Source organism: Bidens hawaiensis, unplaced genomic scaffold, assembly GCF_021521415.1.
Source record: "Bidens hawaiensis isolate Kalapana, Puna unplaced genomic scaffold, B.hawaiensis_p1.1 tig00046741_1, whole genome shotgun sequence".
Classification (NCBI taxonomy): domain Eukaryota; kingdom Viridiplantae; phylum Streptophyta; class Magnoliopsida; order Asterales; family Asteraceae; genus Bidens; species Bidens hawaiensis.
Genome location: NW_027498341.1, coordinates 48,177 through 60,378, shown reverse-complemented (window position 1 = coordinate 60,378; position 12,202 = coordinate 48,177).

The following is a 12,202-nucleotide window of genomic DNA, read 5'->3' as shown; positions in this document are numbered from 1 at the left end:
AAACACCATTTAAACACTAAATATGTCGTAATTACCAAACGATCTTAGAAAAATCCCAAATTTCTCCTGGATGTTCCCTGCCATCCACATAGTCCCCTGTAATTTTTTCAAAACCAAAATCTTCTTTTAAATGCCATTTTTACTAAAACCGAGCTAGAAATCCCTAGAACTCGTTTAACCGAAAAGCCTACTTAGACTTCTCCAACGGACCACAAATTTTGTGTGTGACTTATACATGATATGAAAAGCTTATCCAAAATTTTCCAGAATTTTTCATGATATTTAACTATTTTTCACCATTTTTGGCCAAAACCGAGCATTAAATTCGCCAAATATTCATCCTTCATCCAAAAATTACCAAATATTCACAGAACTTATATTTCCATGTGTTTTACACCTCTGTAAAATTTCGTGACCTAACTCTAAACGACCAACAATCTGTCCAAAATTCCCAAAACCGAACATAACCGAATATACCTTTCGTTTTCCGCCACTACAAGCTACAAACTCATCTTTCCGCCTTGTCTACCACTAAATACAGAATCTACAAACAACATACCACAATACCAAGCAAGTTACACTCACGATCAAGCCATTCCTTCCAAGGTTACGGTTATGATACTAAAACAAAGATTTTAACCGTAAAAATTCGTTTTTGACTCTTTTAACTCCTTTCTTGGACCAAGATCCCTTGTATAACTTGTATACATCACTTGATCATGCAAGAATCGGTTTCCATCTCGGGTTTTCACCCTTTTCACTTGGAAACTTCCTTTTCTTGCAAGAACACTCAAGAAATGAAGATAAACACGTATATAACACGATCGTTACCTCGTTATTCTTGCTAGAGTTGTCGGTTTTTAGTTCAAGGGTTGAGAGGAAGTGGTGAAGATTGTTGATTGTTGTTTAAAAAAAAGAAAATGAAAGGGGTATTACACCCCTATATCCGATCGGAATCTTGGATGTGTGGGGTGGGACCCACATGTTCAATCTTGGCCACATGTTTGGATTCTCGTAATCCGGATAATGTTTTGGATAATCTGGTTCAGTTCGTTTCTCGTTTAAACGTCTAATTCGGCTTAAAACGAGGCTAAAACGGTCGTTTTTCGGCTTAAAAATAAAATTTGTATAAAACCGACTTAAAAACTTAAACCATGACATTTATTAACTCAAAACATCATAATATTAATTATCGCGCATCTTTTTCGGCTTGATCGATTGTCTCTTGCTCGGTTTGGTATTAAAGGTTTCGTTTAACATACCGACGTACTATTAAATCGAAATCCTTTTTCTGTGCTTTAATCCACTTTTCCCGAAGTTTTAATACTTCGTAACATCACTAAATATCATATATCTCGTCTATAATTGAACCCTCGATTCATTCGGGTTTCAATAACTATCGATCGTTTGATCGCATAATCAATTAATCGTAATTTCAATACGACTAGCTGTACATTCGAGTATAATTCGTACTGTGAATCTTATATACTCGTATAAGCACATTATAATTCATATATTCAGTATTGAATAACACGTAAATAGTATATTCCGGCTAGGGTATACCTGAATTTGCCGGAATCGTTACACATATGGCCGGGCAGGTAACATCTTCTACTCAATAGGTTAAACATATTTGTGATTCGTGTGATGAAAAAGAGCTTGTTAATAACTCATTAAAAATCGACAACAATAATATGTTTCATGATTATCAAAGTATCAAGGAAGCATATGACAAGCTTCAAACGTGTGAGAAAAACTGGTGGGTGAAAATCCTATAAGATGAGAAAACAATTTTTATGCTTAAAGACACGGTTGAGGACAAACAGATTGCCATTAATAGGCATATCGATGAGAAAGAGGAACTTAAAAGAGAACTTCAATCGATTAAAATCGAAAATGAAAGGGTTGAAACTAAACTAAAAAATTATTCCGCCTCATCATATGTCCTTGATCATATTGTCCCAAAACCATCTGTTGATATTTCAAGGGACAGAAAGGATGATCCGAAATATCATTCTGTACCGCCTCCTATATGGAGATCTTATGCTCCAAAAGAACCGGAAGGGTTCTTCAAGGTGATGAATGTGGTGAACGGTTCACCACATAATGATGTTTCATCATCTCTTTCGTGTGAGGCAAGATGTTAAGTCCTCCCACAGCTCTGAGTGTGAGAGCAAGGTGGGTAAATAAGCTGCAGAGCATGTGCTTTCTGAAGCAAAATCAGAAACTCAATTTAAGTGATAAAACTAGTAGTCAAAAGTCTAGATTTGCTAAAACCAGTTTTTACCACAAAAGACAAAGTATTGGGTACAAAGAGGTTAAATCCACTGGATTTAAAAAAAGAGTCGGTAAAACCAAAAAATGGTTTCAAAAGATTGTTTTTGTTAAATATGAGACCTCTGAGGAACATAAAGAGTCCATCTTTAAAAAACAATCTAATGATGAGTTTTATAAACTTAAGGCTGAGAGAGACCGAGAAGAGAATCAGGTCCTTCCAGTTAACAAGTTTGTTGACCGGAGAAAATGTTTTTGTTATAATGAGGAAGGACATTTGTTCTACTCTTGCCCAAAACGATTCTCTCATACCCAAGGGAAAAGCCCATGGTAAACAATAAACCACATGTGAGTCCTTCATCTGTGAGACCCGCATCTCCACCCAAACAGATTTTAAAACGGGTTGTGGAGAAAGAACCAATCAAAAGTATTTTTGAGGTTGGTAAGTCTTCAGAGATGAAGAAAATTAATGATAGTTTTTATAAGAAATAAAGTTCTGCTGGGCAGAACTGGGTGGTAAAGGGGGAAACAAAAGATGAAACTGTTAAATCTCCCATTGAGCAAAACGTTTAGTCTTCCAAATCTAGTTCGTCTATTTCATGCTCATCAGTTGATTCGTTGACTGATTTTGAGTATGATAATTTTGAAAAATATTTATATGAAAAAATGAAACAACCCAATACCAAGAAGGCTTGGGTTTTCTTGTTTCACTAACCGCATAACTTTTGCAGGGGCTCCCAAGATCCAATGACTTACGTTGGATTATGGATAGCCGAGCATCTCGACACATGACGGGAACTCTCCATTTACTGAAGGATATCAAATCAATTCATGGAGGTTATGTGGGGTTTGCGGGAAACCAATGTGGTCAGATAGTAGGTGAGGGCATTTTGTCAAATGGGAATGTGATGTTTGACAAAGTGTACTACATCACTGAGTTGGAGAACAACTTGTTGAGTATTTCACAAATATGTGACAAAGGCTTTTCCACTCACTTTACCGGTCAAGAATGTTTGATTCTGAAGCTAGGAATCAAGATACCGTACGAATGGGTACTGATGAAGGCACCACGAGAGAACGATCTATATGTTCTAAATATGGGTGTGGCATAACTACTAAGGGCACCGTTCAGTGCTGTGTCACCAAGGCATCAAAAAAGGAATCCGTGTTATGGCAGCGACAGATGGGTCACATCAACATTCATAAGATGAACTATCTAGTTCACATCCAGCTTGTTGAAGGAGTGAACGTCAAAGGGTTTCATTTGAGTAGTGATTGTTTGAGTTGTAAGAAGGGAAACCAAAAGAAGAAGTCTCACCCGACAGAATCTCTCAACTCAGTTAGCTTACCTTTCGAGAGGCTCCACATGGATTTATTCTGACCCGTGAATGTCAAAAGTATCATTGGCAAACTTTATTTTTGGTGGTTACTGATGATTACTCACGCTTCTCGTGGGTGATGTTTCTTGAGTCGAAATATGAGACCTTCGACAACTTAATGATTCTATTCAAGAAACTCGAGATGTTATATAATCTGCCAATCAGGAGAATCATAACCGATAATGGTACCGAATTCAGGAACAATCGAATGCTTCAGTACTGTGATGAGCATTGAATTCTTCATGAATTTAGTGCACCCTATACTCCACAACAGAATGGGATGTTAGAAATTAATAGCCCTAGTTATGTGTCGCACCAAACCCAAAGAACTTTTAAACCGGGTTATAACATCTCATTTGTTTTTTAAACTCTTTCATTATCAAACCCTAAATATATTATTAACTTTTTTACAATAAATAAAATAAAAATCCAAAATATATATAAATTTTAGAAACAAATAATGTAAAACAATCTCGTAATACGGGAAATAAAAGCCAATAGCATGATATATTAAAAAGAAAAACGATTTCTAATATACGAGTAGTCTATTATTTTTCATGGGTTAAGTTATTCAACAAATGGGAACTAAAATGAGAAGAATTTGCAGCCACACAAAAAAATCCCTCAAAACAAATTTAAAAAATAAATAAATCATAACTCAAAATTTAATAAAAAAAGTAAAAAAAAACTCAAAAATATTTCAATCGTCCTTCTCGTTCTAATAAAAAAACACAATGGTAAGTGAAAAAAGTAATGTCTTTTTGTTTATCATTGTGTTTTGTGTTTATTTTCGTCATTGATTGTGTTTTTTTCTTGACATTATGTCTTTTTTTCTTTATATTGTGTTATATTACTCAACATTATGTTATAATTTGTTCGCCATTGTGTTATTTTTTTTGATCTATTGTGTCTTTTCTTAGTTATAATTGTGTCTTTTGTTCACTTTCGTCATTATGTGTTTGATATCTGCATTGTGTCTTTTCGTCAATTTTTTAGTGTTTTTTTGTACGGGAATGATGGCGGAAACATTTTAGGTTTTAAATTTTTTTCATTTTTATTTATATTTTGAGTTATGCTTTTTTTATTATTTTTTATTTAGATTAATTTTTAAGGAGTTTTTGTGTAATCACAAATACTTCTCACCTTTTCATTTTTATCTCGCTTTGTATTTTAACTTTACCCTATTTTTCATAAGGTCAAGTTATAACAAGAAATATGATCTTTGTAGGAAGGATACGAAGTAATCTAGACCAATTATTTTGAATTTGAAGAGTTTAGATTAGTTTGGGGAAACATTAAGTAGGATACAAGGGAAAGGGCAAAATAAAAAAGAATAACACATAATTGTTGATTTTCTCTCCTCACATGCAAAACATGTCAATTTCCTCATCATTTTAAACGTCCATAACTTTTTTATACGATATCTTTTAAAAAAAATCACCTTGATAATGATTTTTTTATCTTTAATATAAGTACCATATTGTTATAAAAAATTAAAAAAATTTAGTGGGTTTTTTATACATGATATGCATTGTGTTTTTTCTTCATTCTGTTTTATCCAATTATGTTTCAGCATAATGTTTTTTCCATTATGTTTTTACATTGCGTTATACAATTGTGTTTTTGTCATTGTGTTTTTTTTTCATAGTGTTTTTTTTCATATTGCTTTCCATTGTATTTTTCTGGTGGCCGTTGTCCGATGACCTTTCCCGATGATTTTTTTTGGTGATTTTTTCAGCGATTTTTCCTGCGAAATTTCACAGGGATTGTTTAGCGGTGACTTTTCGATGACTTTTATGGTGAAATTTCTCGATTAAATTTCCGACGAGGTGGGTGACGGTGGACGATGGAGTGGTGGTGGTTGTAGGAGATGAGTGAAGATGTAAGTGGGTTTTTAAGATTATGTAACTGGGTTTTTGAGATTAATGTAACTGAGTTTTTGAGATTAAAGGAAGAGAATGTTTAATATTAAAGTAGTAGACTAAAGCACCATCCTTCCTAGCATTCCTAGGAAAATCAAACTTTTTATTTCAACCTAGCCCATTTTTAATATCTACCTCTACATATTCTTATAAAGTAAAATAATTGTGACACGTGTCAGTTTATAGTTAAATTTTGCGTGCATACTCCGTCGCATTGTACGGGCACGCAGCTAGTAATTTTAATAATCACGTGTGTTATATAGACTTTAAAACTAGAACCATGATATACTAAAAAAATGATTTTTAAGTATGAGTAGTCTATTATTTTGCATGACATGTCAAACTCTATTTACCCCGCCTTTGTTGCCGATAGCTTTAGAACAACCTTATGTCCCTTATTCATATGTGCCATTATACATAGAACACAGTGAGTATGGTTAGATTTTTGATAAAAACGAAAATAGGTTTTAGATATTTCATAACCACCATTTTCCATTTAAAACCGGCTCAGTTCATCCAATTATTAAAGTTTGTTCGTTTAACCACCGGCTAGGATGGTGGCCAATTCAACCTTATTGTAGTTGATAAATCTAATTAAATTGTAAAGACGGTAACGATAAAGAACATGCTTGATGGATGATGCGATTTGGGGAGCAATTGGTTATAGGTGGCTACTTGCTAGACGTGTTTTGGCCGAGTTCAAAGGCTCAGAGGATTTGTGTTCGTGGATAGATAAATTTGGAGGAAGTAGAGTGATATCATCTTTAACAACAATGATCTCAAGAATGAGTCTTTTGTTGATTTGATTATGGATTTGGTGTTTTGATGGTTTTGATTATGAATTAGTTGGATTTAAAAAATCCACTTCTTGTTACGCAACTTTGTTATTTGCCTTGCTAAGTATATTAGCTAAGGTTTTAGTTATATATTTGTCTTTGGCTGGTAAAAAATAAATAAAGGACAACGAAGAGCAAGTAGTATGTTATTTAAAAATTGTAACAAAACTGTAACAATATTATATTATTTTTAGAAAATAAAATATATAAATGCTAATTAAGGACGTTTCGTTCGTTTAATTTATTTATTCGTACACATATAAGTATAATTATATTTTTTTCAACTGCTTTGCTTCTCTTTTTCAACTTTGGTTCGGTTAATCAGGGTTTTTCTTACCCGTGGCCGCATGTACGAAATTTAAAGTAGAAGTACCTTCAAGAACGAAGCAAATTTTGCTTGAATCCCCATAGTGAGGGGGAGCAAAGCCAAGAGGGTGAAGGAGAAGTTTTCCGGCAAACAAACGTGTTTCGGAGTTTGAGCATACATAATGTCGCCCTCAAAGAATGTTTGATCAAACTTCTGTACCGCCATTGCCTTCTTCACAAAAAGTAGTAAGTGAAATATATTGAAAAACAAGTGGGGTTGGCTATTTATAGAATTAAGTCATATTGATATTTGGTTGATTGGGAATTGAAATAATAAATAATTAGGTTGGAATCTTTTTCGTAGCATGCAATATGTCTTTTTATAAATAGAGTTAGGCTATAAGACCATCTGCTCCTTCCGCCTGTGATGATGTGGATTATATCCATACTTTCAGGCGCATTGAAAGTAATCCGACTGCAAGGGCGCTAGTATTTCAGTTCTTGTGCCAACTTTTAAGTCATTTCCTTTTATTTTTAATTTTGTATTTCAACTAAAGTTTTGGAAACCATCACTGAGCTTTAATGGAGAAAGTTAGGTAAGGAAGAAGATGGCCGATGAAGGTGAAAAAGAGAGATGTTTTTGTTTTATTATTGAAGGTTTCACAATCACTCCTTCGTTTTGAAGTAAACTACATATAACCCTTCAAATTTTAATTAAAAGATAATTTGTTGCATATGTAAAATTTATTTTGTATTATTGAAAGTTTATTTTTTTTAAATCCGTTGTATGATAATGCAATCTATGTTTATATTTTTTTAAAATTTAGTTTACTTTTATTTTTGATATTATGTATTTAATCATTTAATTATTCAAATATTTTATTATAATTTAATTAATTAAATTTAAAGAAAAATGGGTAATGAGGTGGTAGTTGAGTAGGCAACTAAGGACACCTAAGGACTCTTTTACCATTGGAAATGAAATTGAGTTTTTTAAGAATTTATAACAATATAATGGAGCAGGTGACTGGATTGCTAAGGGCGTCTAAGGCTCCTTTAGCATTGAAGATAGTCTATCAACTTTTTACAATGTATTTAAATTTTCATGGAAGATCTTTTTAAGTCAATATCCTTTAAACATCTTATTAGGTTTTTCGTGACTTGATGTTGGGCTTTAGATAAATGATTATGGACATCTATCCACAGGAAAGGTTTGTGGAGGAGAGAGGAGTGGAGAGAAAAGCGGGATGAGATATGTGGAAAGGGATGAGGTCGTGGAAGGTTCTTGTAAACGGTGGTGACCGCATGAATTTCTTTTGTTAATGTCAATTTTTTTAGTGATTTTAGATCTTTATTTTTGTTCATATTGGGTCTAGTCACATCTTTGCAAATGCAGAAAGCTAAAGGGAGTGAATCGGCTTTCTTAAATTTTGATTAATTTAGTTTACTAATCTTCTTTGTTAAACTCTTTTAACAACTTAAGATATAATATATGTAATAAGTAAAGAGTTAAGAAATAGATATGATAAAACTGATTTATAGAAGTTAAAGTAGATGTTAACCAATCTACTCTACATCCTCTTTCCAATAAATAGTTGCTCCACCAAAGTTTCTTTAAATGGGGGATTACCAATACAACGTTTCACTAAATAAATATAGTGATCATCTATTTCAACACAATATCTCAAGATAGTAAGCTTTTACGATTCTTCAACCATTTACTATGTCAAGGTGGTGTTTAAACTCTCAAGAACAAAACAATATTATTTCAAAAGAATATTGCCCTCACAAATCATCAACAAATTATGAACAAGTCACTGGCAAATCAATTGAAAAAATCTATTAATGTCACCTTAATAATACAAGAATGAATTAGATGTTACAATAAAAAAAAATGCTTTAAATGTGTTTGTGTATTAGTTAGAGTAGAAGATGCTACAATAAAAAGTATGCTTTAAATGTCTATGTGTGTATGTGTTTGTGAAAAAAATGCTTTAAATGTAAGCATTCCTTTTATAGATCAAAAAATAAGTGTTGTAATCTGATGGCTTGTGGTCAATCCAGACGGTTGGTCCAATCGACTACACTGTGTGATTTGTGTTTTTAACGTCGTGAGAAGTTTTTATCTAAGTTTTTTTCACTCTCTTTCCAAAGATTTTACTTTATCATAACATTTTTTCACTTTGATGTTTTGTGTCACACTTGATTATATGACTCACGATGATTAATAAAGTGTTTTGGGATATATATGTGACATACAATCTTCATTGATGAGCTAGTAATATTTCAAGTCACATTAGTTGGTCATTATCAAAACTAGGTGGATTCAGTTAAGGTTTAAAAGATTGTTTTTGCATCACTAAACATAATCACAACAACAACAATACATGGTAATATTCACTCATTGGGTTGTCACATCATACATCTATCCTAAAATATAGAAAGGTTATTTTCAGAAAAGCTCTTTACATATTACTAATAACCATCTAAACTCTAAACATAACTATATTAAACTATCAAAATGTCAAATGACTAATTTCAGATTTTAACTAAAGTATTCAATATAAACATGGTCCAATCAAATAATAAAAATTCATATAATCAATCATGATGGAATAAATACAAAAAAAACATAAATAATAAACAACCAACAACGGAATTAAATTTCGTTTGGCCAGACCTTCCCAACTCAGATGAACATCTATTGACGCAAATAAATAGGGTATCACAAAACAAATAAGAAATCTTCAAAATAATATAAAATAACGATAGAGAGACTGAATTTTAGCAAGGAAGACCACTCAAAACAAGAGTAGCCACTTCAAATTCATTATTATTGACATTGGAGCATTACAAAGTCTTCATTAACGTATACTAGAGAAGCACAACAATCATCATATACTTGAAACAAACTCCTTCAAGTATTAAGTATATAAAATAAAAATAAAAAATATTGTATCTAAATAAAGACTAGTAAGAAATATAATCCAAAAAATAATTTTTTTTAAACGACCAACAAAAAAAATTACTTTTATTACTCAATACCAGAAGTTCCTAGTACAACCGTACACACATTAACCACCAATAGATAAGTTTTGCCCCATTACAAATGGTTTTCCCTCTTACAACCTTACAACATATAAAAGTTAAATAAATGTCATCTCTCCTATGTTAGATCGGCCAGTAGGATCGATTGCTCATCCACAAGAAAACTAAGCGTTTTTATCTCACTAATTGTTTCACTGACACTTACTATTACCAACTTCTTTTAAAATGCCACCAAGTTTCTAGCTTTCCAAACACACCAAATCGTTAAGAGGCAAACCGCATATAATGCTTTTGCTTTTCGGGTAGGAAATGACAAACACTTATATAGTTCCAACAAATCTCGGGTAATAAACGCATATATTTTTGAGATTTTACACCAATTAGCAATGATACACCATACCGAATGGGCTTGACATGAGTTGAATAAGAAAAAGAAAATACCAACCTTTTTTTGGAAAAGAAAAGGAGAAATAAACGTTTTTAGATTTTTTATTTTTATTTTTACTTTTTATTATTATTATTATTATTATTATTATTATTATTTGTGTGTGTAGTGTCCTTCCAATTTCAAAATAAGCTGATAACTTTAAGAGGTTGTCTATTAAGAGGCTACTTCTTAATAGTTTATAACCTTTTACTGATTAAGAGATAACCTTAAGTCTAAATGGTTAAGAGGTTATATTTTCAGTTACCTCTTAACCATTCAAACTTAAGGTTACCTCTTAACCATTAAGAGGTAGACTCTTAATGACTGTTAAGAGCAGGGGCGAATGATAGCTAGGGCCAGGGGTGGCCCCGACCCCCTCTGTTTTTTTGCGCAATAGTGTAAATTTAAATTTACCATTTTTCATCCGACATTTTTTATGCGTAGTGTAAATTTACCCGTTTCAACCGAAAATTTGATCTCGGCCCCTCCGTTTATAGTTTGTTTAATGCATACTTTCACCCACCCCTCGCATTTTCTTCCAAGCTTCACCACCAGTTAAGAGGCTACCAAACATCCCCTAAGTCAAAGCGTACCTAATCTTTTTTTTTACCTAAATAAGAAAAATGAATATAAATGGGCATTTAGAAAGTTTAGGATAATGGTAGAAATGAACGTAAACAGAGTATGTTTAGTGTACTTTGTATTTTAGTGGGATGTAAGTAGAGGTGAACAGGTTAATCGTCATAACTAAGAACCGAACCATAAGCGATATAACCGATAACTGATATAACTGATGGGTCTGTTTATTGGTTTTTATGAAAACCGTCAAATATGGGTCAATTTTGATTAAAAATAATTCGAAACCTGCCATACTCAAACCTACCTTTTTAGTTAACTGACACGCTAGAACTAATGGCGATTGGTATGACGTGAAAATGTCAATTGGTAATAATAGGAAGTTAGCAATAGAGGCAAAAATGAATTGGTTCACTCGTCTTTGTATATATTCTAATATATATTAAAGGTCAAATGGCAAAATCAAGCCCAAATTTTTAGGACCAATCAATGTTGTAAAAATAGATTTACAAAGTCGGGTACTCTCCGAGTACTCGCTACAAGATATGTCGCCGAGACGAGTTTTTTAACTCCGCCTAGTTACTAAGAATCGATAAAAGATTTTCAACCTCAGTTAGAATCACATCTAGTCGGTTAACTTAGGCCGATAGTGACTTAAAAAAATAAAACATAATTCGTTTTTCTATAATATTAAAGAACAAATATCTTTTTTTTTAAATTAATAATTAGCAATTTTTAGAATAATTTGTTATTTAAAAATGTATTTTGCTTATTTATATTGTTAATCACCTATTTTGTTATAAATATTAGTAATTTTATTATATCTGACATACGTATAATATCCAAAAGTTGATTTTTTCTTTATTTACCATGTCCGAGTACTTTACAAGTACTTCGAGTACACCCAGCTCCCTAGTCGGTCGCCTAGGGTTCGCCTAACGACTTTTACAATCTTGGGCCCAATACAACCGACTCGCTATAATATTTAACATCAAATAACTAAAGCCATCATAACAGATTGGTTAGGGCTACGATTATCCATTATCCCGCATATCAGCCATCGTTCTAGGAATGGACGAAACCTCTCAAAACTGACCCATGTACCCCTTCTTGTAAGAGCATTCACCTCTCTTCCATTATCTCCCTCTTCTATCCCTAAATTTGTTTTTTCAAGTGATATCTCATCCATCATTTCTCTACACCAACCTTAAATCATAAAAAACTTTTATAATAACTTTGCATTTTGAAAAGCTACTATTCATACCATTAAATTATATGAGTGCATAAAAAAGAAAATTAAAATTGATGTTTGTGAGTAAGATTGATATGAGTTTTTTTTAATGAAAGGTAAAATTTAAAATATATAATTTTTAGTTAAATTACAATGTATCTATACTATAATTGGATCGATATGAATGCTCTAAGCCGGTAGTG